At 37.4% G+C, this 11,231-nt stretch overlaps 1 pseudogene across 1 annotated transcript; it reads right to left on the bottom strand.

Annotated features, from left to right (window-relative positions):
• Window positions 1–608: 608 nt before the first annotated feature.
• LOC149826719 (peroxidase 5 pseudogene) lies at window positions 609–1,850 on the bottom strand (annotated as a pseudogene). Its single transcript, XR_016434614.1, has 2 exons — window positions 1,608–1,850; window positions 609–1,498 (listed from the first exon to the last, which is right to left on the bottom strand). The product of XR_016434614.1 is annotated as a peroxidase 5 pseudogene (transcript).
• Window positions 1,851–11,231: the final 9,381 nt, after the last annotated feature.

Below are 11,231 nucleotides of genomic sequence, written 5' to 3'. Positions count from 1 at the left end.
AGCCCACCAATTAAAGGCAGCCGCACATCCGGTGGGAATTGAACCTGGGACAAAGAGGCAAACTTAAATCTGATTACAATGCTTAAGTGCCAGGGGTTAAACGGGGGGGGGGGGGGGCATGAGTAACTTCAAAGGTTAACTGCTTGGATCTCCATGAACTTAACCGTGTCTATGTGCAGCCAAACATGTGATTGTGAAAAGCAGGGGCGCCTTGAAGTTTCTAGTAAAAGCAAAGGCATATCAAGGTTCTCGAAGCACACAAACCTGGCAGAAGGATTTTTATGAGGAAGTGCCGGACATGTGCACGACTGTTCAAAAGTATTAAATAATGACAAAAAATGTGGGCGCTTATGGCTGAATGACTTAAAAAAAAAAAGTTTTGGGTCTGCGTGGTTTGTAGGAACTGTCAGTGTAAGTCTCCTTGTAGTGGGACGTTGCTTAAGTGCCGAGTGGTTAAATTATTAACTGGTGAGGGGGTCTGCCTAACAGCAGCTTGCCTTTAAAAAAAAGACCATTTTCCACTAAACAAATCTTGTATGTCAATCCATAAGATTCAATTTAAAATTACACGCACGGACATCATAACAAACAAGCTAGCAGTGGGCACACTCAAATTATTGAATCCAACTTTTAAAAATTACACCACCTACGAGGTATTGAAATATTACCACAATAAAGTAATTAACCCTACTGAATCAGCAAACAGCAATTTTTTTTTTCTGAGGGCATCTCAGTTTACAACCCTACAAGATTTCCTGATATCCCCATGGGAACCAGTCAACACCTCGATCAAGCCCATCCGCACCATCGAATCTGAAAACTTGTGCGCCCACATCGAACCTCGGTTTACGTTTGTATTGACCATCTTTGACGTGTCCTCCCTTGTCATTAGCTCTTGGTCCGATGAGAGCAGTCCGCGGTGGTACTTGATGTTCACGTAGTACTTGTTATCGAGTTTGTTTGGTGTCACCGGGTCCAATGATGCTGTTGGATCTTGGGTAGGGTCCGTAGCCGGACATTTTGTTTTGAGGTAGGACACATACTTGGGGTCCATGGATGGATCCGGGGCGTTTGTGGAGTTGAAGTTATAGAGCCGATCTGAAAATTTTGAACAGTGGGAGTCTCCAATTGTGTGTGCACCAGACAGTGTGACCATGTCATAAAGAGAAAGGCCTTTCCTGGCAAAGTTAGCTTCCAGTTGGTCGACATCGAAGAACGGCATTGGAAGGTTGTGGACGACTTCGGATTCGATGGAGACCCGGCCATCGCGTCGCCCCGCGGGTACGGCGTAGTAGAATCCCCCGGCAATATGCACGGAGTCCCGAGCAGCAAAGGCAAGTATGTCAGCACAAGATACTACTTGAGGGCATTGGGATTCCAAGATGGATTTGGATTCGTCTATGATCTCGAATCCACTGAGGCTGGGGTTGTTCACAGGCGAATCTTTCTCTGCCGGATTGCCGGGAGTCGAGTCCAGTAGCAAAGAAGCATCACAACCCTGCCAACACAATATTTTCATTCCTGGTTATAACTGACAACCGCGGTGGTGTGAGGTTCGTACTTTTGATTACAGATTTACGTGAGGAAGAAAGAAAGGAAGTACTCACCCTAACAAAGCAGTCGTGGAAGTGCAACCTGATTAACGCAGCAGGTACACCAGGATCGCGTGCAACGGCCTTAGCGACCGTCCTGCGCACAACTTCCTCCGCCGAAGGGCAGTTGTGGCCGTAGTAGCCGACGCGCAGTGCATCACCATGAGCTACCCCGACCCAGCCCACCACTACCAGCAGACAGAGAAGCGCCAAGCTACGAAGCAGGGAGGGATGATCATGACTAGAGTACTTAGCCATATACTCTTTGTGTGTTATGTTGATATGACAAAGCTAAGGTGATTTGGTGCAAAGTGTATTGTGCATCAGTGGGCGTGTGGTCCGAGTATTTATAGGGATGGAAGATGATGGATATCGTGAAACTGACAGCCTGGCTCGTTGAATGATAGGATGTGAAAGCTACGAGAGACGACGAAGGATGCTCTTCATTTTCTACAAGTCGTGTGTAAGAGAGGTGCAGGTGCAATTGGTGTTATATTTTATTGCATAAAATATACCTTCTTTCCTTTTATGTGCTAAGTTTTGACCAAAGACAACACACTTTTTCCTCTCAAGATTACTAAATTGGTACTGGCTGGAATATCTTTTAGCTGGTTTGGTGGTTGTGTTTGGAATCACATAAAATGTGGGCGCTTATGTTTGAATAACTGTTTCAAAAAAAAAAAAAAGTTTATGCAATAAAATATAATGTGGGCGAGTGATCGCGATGGACAACGCGGTGTTCTACTTTCTGTGACTACGCCATCATGCGAATAGCTAAGCCACGGGATAATTTACATGTGGGCACCTAACATATAGCAGATTTGCAATTTAGCTGCATCAATTTTCTAATATTTATGACAAAAGTTTGCCTTTCTAAGGAATTGCTAAAAATGAGCACTCGAGTTATTTTTGGATCACAGGTAGCTCTCTAAAATGATATTTTTGACATGAAAAATTCAACTATATATGTGAACTAAAAATACCTAAACCTTTATGTGGATGGAGAATTTTTTATGTTTTGTGCAAATCCAATCTTGCATGCAGATATGTTTAGCATGGTCCATTTGTTAGATAGCGATACTTATATGGTACTTTTTCAATGAAAAAAATGAATTTCTGAGGTTTCAATATTTACGAAAATTCTACACTGTTGATTTCAAACTTTTAAGCTCTAAAAAACCTGCCGATATGCTTTAAATAGACGATGTAAGAGCCAATTCCTACAAAACCAAGCATGTAGATCACATCAATATGTCATATTCAAAATGATAAATAAACCTTTAAAATGGTTAAATGCCACTTTTGTAACTCTTCTCATATATATATATATATATATATATATATATATATATATATATATATATATATATAGAGAGAGAGAGAGAGAGAGAGAGAGAGAGAGAGAGAGAGAGAGAAGGGTGGTTGTGCACAGCTTCAGTGTAAAAAAAATTGTGATCCAACCATGCGGACGTACTTGATATGTTCCATTTTGTTAGAAACTGGCACTTGGTTCGTATATTTTTGATAAAAAAATTGTAATTAATTTTGTAACATTTTAAATTAAAAAATTTGTGAACAATTGATTTTTAAACCTTAAAAAAATCTGCCTAGATGTTGGAATGAGATGATTCAAAAGCTGGACCCCCACTAATTCAACCATGTGGAACTAGGGCTGGTACACGAGCTGAATAAGCCAAGCTTGAAGTGTTGCACCTTTCCTACTTTTGTGTTAAGTAGAGTTCCAGCTGTCCTGTTTATAGAAAAAATACATTATTTTTGAGCTAAAAGAAATAAGGTTACAAAAAATACATGTAAAATATATTTTTTACTATCTAACAAGTTTATGAGTTGAGCCAAGCCAAGAACCTATTGTTCATATTAATTAAGCTTGTCGAGCCTATTTTACTAGTTCAAACGAGCACTTTACGAGTAGAACATGATCTGATCTGAAAGCAACGAGTAACTAGATGTGTTTCCCAACCCTATGTACAACACATCTATACAGTCATTTTTAAAAAAGTATTAAAAAACATAGTGAAAATTGGAGTGCACTCTATGCTCACTGATAAATCCCACTACAACAAAGCAGTAGATTAGCGACGACCATATTCCGTCGCTAACATGGTTAGCGACGGATTAGCGACAACGAGGTGACAGTATGCTTACGTCGCGAATATTTCGACGCTAACTGGCGACGGAATTATTCCGTCGCCAGGTCCGTCGCTAATTGCGACGGAATAACGAGCGCTATATTCCGTCGCCAATCCGCCGGTACTAAACGGCGACCACGGCTTGGCGACGGATTTACTTTCGTCGCTATGTCGTCGCTAGATTAATATGAATAGCGACGGATGGTTCCGTCGCTAATCCGTCGCAAACACAAAAAAAAATAAAAAAAAAATTATTTGAAAATTAAATACCGAGAACTGTATAATTTCTATTTCCTGTACAATTTATATTTCCTTTAAATAAAAAACAAACCACACTAAAAGATTTATATAACAAGAATCTACAACAATGAATCGTTCCACCTTAAAATTAAGAAGTTTAATTATTTACAATTCAACAATTACAATTAGGAAAAATAAAAAAAATAGAACTTCTTCAACACAGTCCTCTAATCATCGCCAAGATTTTGTGCGTCTTCTTGTTCATTGTCTTTATCTGTCCCTTCAGCTCCACTACGTTGATTATCGCTAGCAGCCTACACAAGAAAAGAACAGTCAGTATTGATAAACAAAATATAATGAAATAAATTACACACTATATGTGATTCTATCATGTGCTCATGTGTGATCTAATGCAGTCAAAAAAACTTTATATGTGATTCTATCATGCTCATATGTGCTCTAAGGCAGACAAAAAGTTATATATATATATATATATATATATGATTCTATCATGCTCATATGTGTGTTAAGGCAGTCAAAAAATTGAATATGTGATTTTAGCATGTTCATATGTGTTCTAAGGCATCTAGAAAAACTCTATATGTGATTCTACCATGCTCAGATGTGCTTTAAGGCAGGCAAAAAACTATATATGTGATTCGATCATGCTCGTATGTGTGCTAAGGCAGTAAAAAAATTGAATATGTGAATATAGCATGCTCATATGTGCTCTAAGGCAGGCAAAGCAAAAAAATTTATATGTGATTCTTTCATAAATGATATATAACATGTTCATATGTGTTCTAAGGCAGTAAAAAAACTCTATATGTTATTATAGCATGCTCATATGTGTGCTAAGGCAGTCAAAAAACTGAATATGTGATTATAATATGCTCATATGTGTTCTTAGGCAGTCAAAAAACTGAATATGTGATTATAGCATGCTCATATGTGTTCTAATACAGTCAAAAAAACTTTATATGTGATTTTATCATGCTCATATGTGTTCTTAGGCAGGCAAAAAAACTTTATATGTGATTATAGCATGCTCATATGTGCTCTAATGCAATAAAAAAACTCTATATGTTATTATAGCATGCTCATATGTGCTCTAAGGCAGTCAAAAAACTGAATATGTGATTATAACATGCTCATATGTGTTCTTAGGCAGGCAAAAAACTGAATATGTGATTCGAGCATGCTCATATGTGTTCTAATGCAGTCAAAAAAACTTTATATGTGATTCTATCATGCTCATATGTGCTCTAAGGTAGACAAAAAGTTATATATATATATGTGATTCTATCATGCTCATATATGTGCTAAGGCAGTCAAAAAATTGAATATGTGATTATAGCATGTTCATATGTGTTCTAAGGCATCTAGAAAAACTCTATATGTGATTCTACCATGCTCAGATGTGCTTTAAGGCAGGCAAAAAACTATATATGTGATTCGATCATGCTCGTATATGTGCTAAGGCAGTAAAAAAATTGAATATGTGAATATAGCATGCTCATATGTGCTCTAAGGCAGGCAAAGCAAAAAATTTTATATGTGATTCTATCATAAATGATATATAGCATGTTCATATGTGTTCTAAGGCAGTAAAAAAACTCTATATGTTATTATAGCATGCTCATATGTGTGCTAAGGCAGTCAAAAAACTGAATATGTGATTATAATATGCTCATATGTGTTCTTAGGCAGTCAAAAAACTGAATATGTGATTATAGCATGCTCATATGTGTTCTAATGCAGTAAAAAAAACTTTATATGTGATTCTATCATGCTCATATGTGTTCTTAGGTAGGCAAAAAAACTTTATATGTGATTATAGCATGCTCATATGTGCTCTAATGCAATAAAAAAACTCTATATGTTATTATAGCATGCTCATATGTGCTCTAAGGCAGTCAAAAAACTGAATATGTGATTATAACATGCTCATATGTGTTCTCAGGCAGGCAAAAAACTGAATATGTGATTCGAGCATGCTCATATGTGTTCTAATGCAGTCAAAAAAACTTTATATGTGATTCTATCATGCTCATATGTGCTCTAAGGCAGACAAAAAGTTATATATATATATATATATATATATATATATATATATATATATATATATATATATATATATATATATATATATATATATATATGTGATTCTATCATGCTCATATGTGTGTTAAGGCAGTCAAAAAATTGAGAATGTGATTATAGCATGTTCATATGTATTCTAAGGCATCTAGAAAAACTCTATATGTGATTCTACCATGCTCAGATGTGCTTTAAGGCAGGCAAAAAACTATATATGTGATTCGATCATGCTCGTATGTGTGCTAAGGCAGTCAAAAAATTGAATATGTGAATATAGCATGCTCATATGTGCTCTAAGGCAGGCAAAGCAAAAAATTTTATATGTGATTCTATCATAAATGATATATAGCATGTTCATATGTGTTCTAAGGCAGTAAAAAAACTCTATATGTTATTATTGCATGCTCATATGTGTGCTAAGGCAGTCAAAAAACTGAATATGTGATTATAACATGCTCATATGTGTTCTTAGGCAGTCAAAAAACTGAATATGTGATTCGATTATGCTCATATGTGTTCTAAGGCAGACAAAAAACTGAATATGTGATTATACCTGAGAGGGACCTGGAATCGAAGATCCCCTATCCTGAACAGCGGCCTTGATTTCATTTCGGAGAAAGGAGGCGACGGTGTATTGGAAGTAGTTATTCAGTGATTCATTAATGATCTCGCGTACATCATCACCGGAAAGAATAGTCGGCTGCTTGGAGCTTATGTCGGCGCAAAAAGTCGGTGAGCCGTAACTGGAAGAACCAATAACTGGTGAAGTGTTTATATTACTCCCAAACCCGAACACGCGACCTTTTTTGGGTTCACCTGCTGCAGTCACCCATGCTGTAGGATCAAATGATGGATGATGAGTAGCGTCATCGCCATATCTCTCTACCATCTGTTGCTCATATGCCTCCTACAAAATAATGTTTAAAGTATTCATTAATAATTAATGATAACATTATGATAACTTGCATATATATTGCAATGATTATTAATAGAATTAATACATACCGTTGTCGTTCTCACATTCTCTGATACGAAGACTCCCGTGGTCTTCCGTTTATGTGTTTCTATAAACACATCCTTATATGGTACACTGCCTCCTTTTTCTGCTTCCTGCGAAGTTAAATGACAAAAGATTTAGTACACAAGTTTGCAACAATACTTATAAAATTAATATTATATATTGATGAGTTACCATTTTCTTTAGGTGGCTCCCAAATGTCTTAGATCCACCTGTGTGTAGATGGGCTTCGGGCATCTTCGATCGATTTTGTGCAGCCTTCACAGAGCGATTTCTAAATGCATCTCCCGCCCACTTATCACACATTTCATCCCAGTAATCTCTCCTGATAGTAATAGGACCATGGCCCTTCCACAGTAATGGATCATCTACTACGCCAGATGTTTTTTTTGCTGCAGTCTTCATAGTGTGCAGCATGTCTGCAAATCGATTGGCAGCCACCTTCTGCCACACCTTTCTTGCATCATTTTCTTCCACCGTAGTTGCGAAGCGATTCGAAGCCTACAAATATTTTCAGAAAGTTAGTAGACATTGCTTAAATAAATTAAATATGAAACACATTAACTATGAGGAACAACTGTATACCATGAATGAGGACCACAATCTGTCTAACACCTCCTTTGGGTACTCTTTCCATTGAGCAACTGGTCCTGGTAGATGTTGAAGAAGTGAATTCCTAATCTCCCGTACTACTTCTTGTGGCTCAAACCTCGTGCTGCACATGAATTGTTACACAGTAAATATCAATATAAAATATTTAAAAGATATGCAATAATTGAAAACAAAATACTTACGGTCGATTATCGATATACACTATTCGAATGAGTCTTCTTGTGCCAGCCTGAGAACACCATGTTTCCTGTGTTGGCTGTTGACTTGTGCGATCAACTGTTGTAGGTGGGTCGTGTACAGGCGCAACATCATCTGTAAAAAAATACATTAGAAATTCTCAGAATGCGCATTTGAACTAATCAAGCATCCAATTAGTTATATGATATACCTATCACAGGAGCCCGTGAAGATGAAGGCTGAGCCTGGCTACTACTGGATGAGCGACCACTATAACCTCCACGAACCATATTCTAACAAATAACATATGTCATACAATACATTCAAATAATTCACATCAAGTATTACAATGCATTCAAGTCATTCACATCAAGCATTGCAATGCATTCAAATAATTCAAATCATTCACATCAAGTATTGCACTAATTCAAATCATTCGTTAATTGCATAAATTATAATACATTCAGATAATTGAAATCATTCACATCAAGTATTACAATGCATTCGAATCATTCGTATCAAGTATTAATATACATTCAAATAAAATTTTTAATCATTCACACCAAGTATTGCAATACAACTCACATCAAGTATTACAATGCATTTAAATAGAGGTTTGTAGTATAAGATTTTGCTCACTAGCTTGAGAATTCTTCCTCGTAACTAGTTTGACTTTCTTCTTCTTCTTCTTCTTCTTCTTCTTCTTCTTCTTCTTTTTCTTCATTGTTTGCCCATCCACTTGGTACATCATTTGGATCACATTCCTCTATGAATGTTTCATCGGCCAATGGAGATATGACATGCATATCATGCGCAACATCGTGACCATAAGTGAAGTCATAGACATCATCTGATTGATAGTAATCACTGTCTTCAGCTAACTCATCTTCCTGTAACTGATCATACTTGGGGTATAGTTTGGATTTCACCTTGCAAACTGCCCACCATTCATTTCTATCTGACTTTTTTATACTCGGATATGAAGTATAATAAACTTGTTGAGCTTGCGAGGCTAATATGAATGGTTCATATGTTCCAAACCTGGATTTATGATTCACCTCCACAATGCCTAAAGCTTTGTCGAGTCTTGTTGCAGTTGGATCAAACCAATGACACTTGAATATCGTAACCCTGTTATTCATGCCTAAGTAAGTCAACTCCATTATTTCCTCTATAACACCGTAGTAATCATGTTCATTTTCACCGTAGCTGCTACCCTTGACACACACGCCACTATTTATCGTTGATTTCTTTATACCGTAGTCTTTTGTATGGAATCGATAACCATTTACGATATACCCGTTGTAGCATTGCACAACTTTGGTCGGACCATTTTCTAAATCACATATTCCTTGATCTTTAACATCACCATGGCGAACCTATGCACAGACATAAACAATTATTGTGATCACGATCAATTAAGTAACTTAGTGTTGTTTATAAGTACAAAATTTATGTTAGCTTCTTTACCAACTGTTTTAACCACTCCACAAACTTAGTTTCACGTTCTTTTTGTACTTCTGCATCAGTGAGATGTGAAACTTCGCTTTGCAACTCCAGATCAAATCGTCTGCAAACCACAAATACTTATATTATCGAGCCATGTATCCACATATAGAACATAAAAGGATTTATAATTGAGTTGCATATACATATACTTACTCGATGTATGGGTCGATCGCTGAGCAATTAAAAAGAATATAGATGTGTGCTGCATCTTGCTCTCGATCTGTCAATAGCCTTGATCGACAACTACCAAATGCATGCCCAAGTGGTTGAAATATCGACAGTTTGTCAGCTACAGTTACTTGTTCTCCATCATCGTTACGGGGCGGGCATGTGTAACGTGTTGGAATATGAGGTTCGAAGTACATAGATGAGAAATTTGAAATCTCTTCTAAAGTGTACGCCTCACAAATAGAGCCTTCTACTCTTGCTTTATTACGAACCTTTTTTTTTAGGTCGAACATGCATCTGACAAGAATATACATTTCAAATTTTAAATATCTGTCATTAAAGAGACAAATATAAAAAAACATATACCTTTCAAATGGGTACATCCATCGATATTGCACAGGGCCACCAACCCTTAGTTCATATGGCAGATGTATGATCAAATGTTCCATAACATCGAAAAATGCTGGCGGAAATATCTTTTCTAACAGACAAACAGTGGTGATGACAGAGTCCTCGAGATTCTTTACATCTGATACAACGACCTCCGATGCGCACAATGTTCTGAAAAATCCGCTCAACTCAGACAATACCCCCCATATAGGTTTGTCTAACATATCATGGAATGCTAGGGGTATCAATCGTTGCATAAAGATATGACAATCATGGCTCTTCAACCCATATAACTGTCCATCGTCAATCTTCACAGCCCGAGCAATGTTAGAGACATATCCATCTGGAAATCTCAGTTGTCTCAACCATTGACATACATGTTTTATTTGATCAGGTCCGAGCACGTACTTCGCCTTTGGTTTCAGTACTTTGCCATTATACTCTTTGAGTTCCAATTCTGGTCTTTTACATATTAATTTTAAATCCATACGGGCCTTCGGATTATCCTTCATTTTTCCTTTAATATTCATTATTGTATTGAACACATTATCAAACACATTTTTCTCTACATGCATCACATCCAAATTATGTCGTATCAATAGGGTCGGCCAATACGGTAGTTCCCAAAAAATAGATTTTTTCGTCCAATTGTGATCCTTCCCAAATCCATGGAAGGGTGTAGGACTGCGGGCATCTGTTAATACATCTGGAAAGTATCGCAATCTTCTTAGAATCTCTATGCCGGACAATCTTGAGGATGAACCTTCTGTTTCAGTTGTGCTTGCTTTAAATGCATTCTTTTGACGTCAGAACGAATGATCGCTGGGTAGGAATCGACGATGGCACTCAAACCAGCAAGGCTTCCTTCCATGCCTCAATCTAAAAGCTTTAAAATCCTCCATGCAGTACGGACAAGCCGACCTCCCATGTGTGCTCCAACCAGATAACATACCATATGCAGGGAAGTCACTAATTGTCCATAGAACAGCGGCCTTCATGTTGAAATTTTATTTTTTGTGGGCATCATACGTGGTAACACCGTCATCCCACAGTACTTTTAATTCATCAATCAATGGCCTTAGATATACATCAAGATTTTGGCCAGGTGAGGTCGGACCAGGGATCAACAGAGACAAGAAAAGATTTGGACGTTTCATACACAAGCTTGGTGGAAGGTTGTATGGAGTAACAAATACTGGCCAGCATGAGTATGGAGTTGATCTACCCCCAAATGGATTAAATCCATCTGTACATAGACCGAGTCTAACATTTCGC

The sequence above is a fragment of the Nuphar pumila genome, chromosome 10 (genome assembly GCF_984573655.1).
Source record: "Nuphar pumila chromosome 10, dmNupPumi1.hap1.1, whole genome shotgun sequence".
Lineage (NCBI taxonomy): Eukaryota > Viridiplantae > Streptophyta > Magnoliopsida > Nymphaeales > Nymphaeaceae > Nuphar > Nuphar pumila.
The sequence above is the reverse complement of the archived record's forward strand: the minus strand, read 5'-3'. Positions and strand labels throughout refer to the sequence as shown.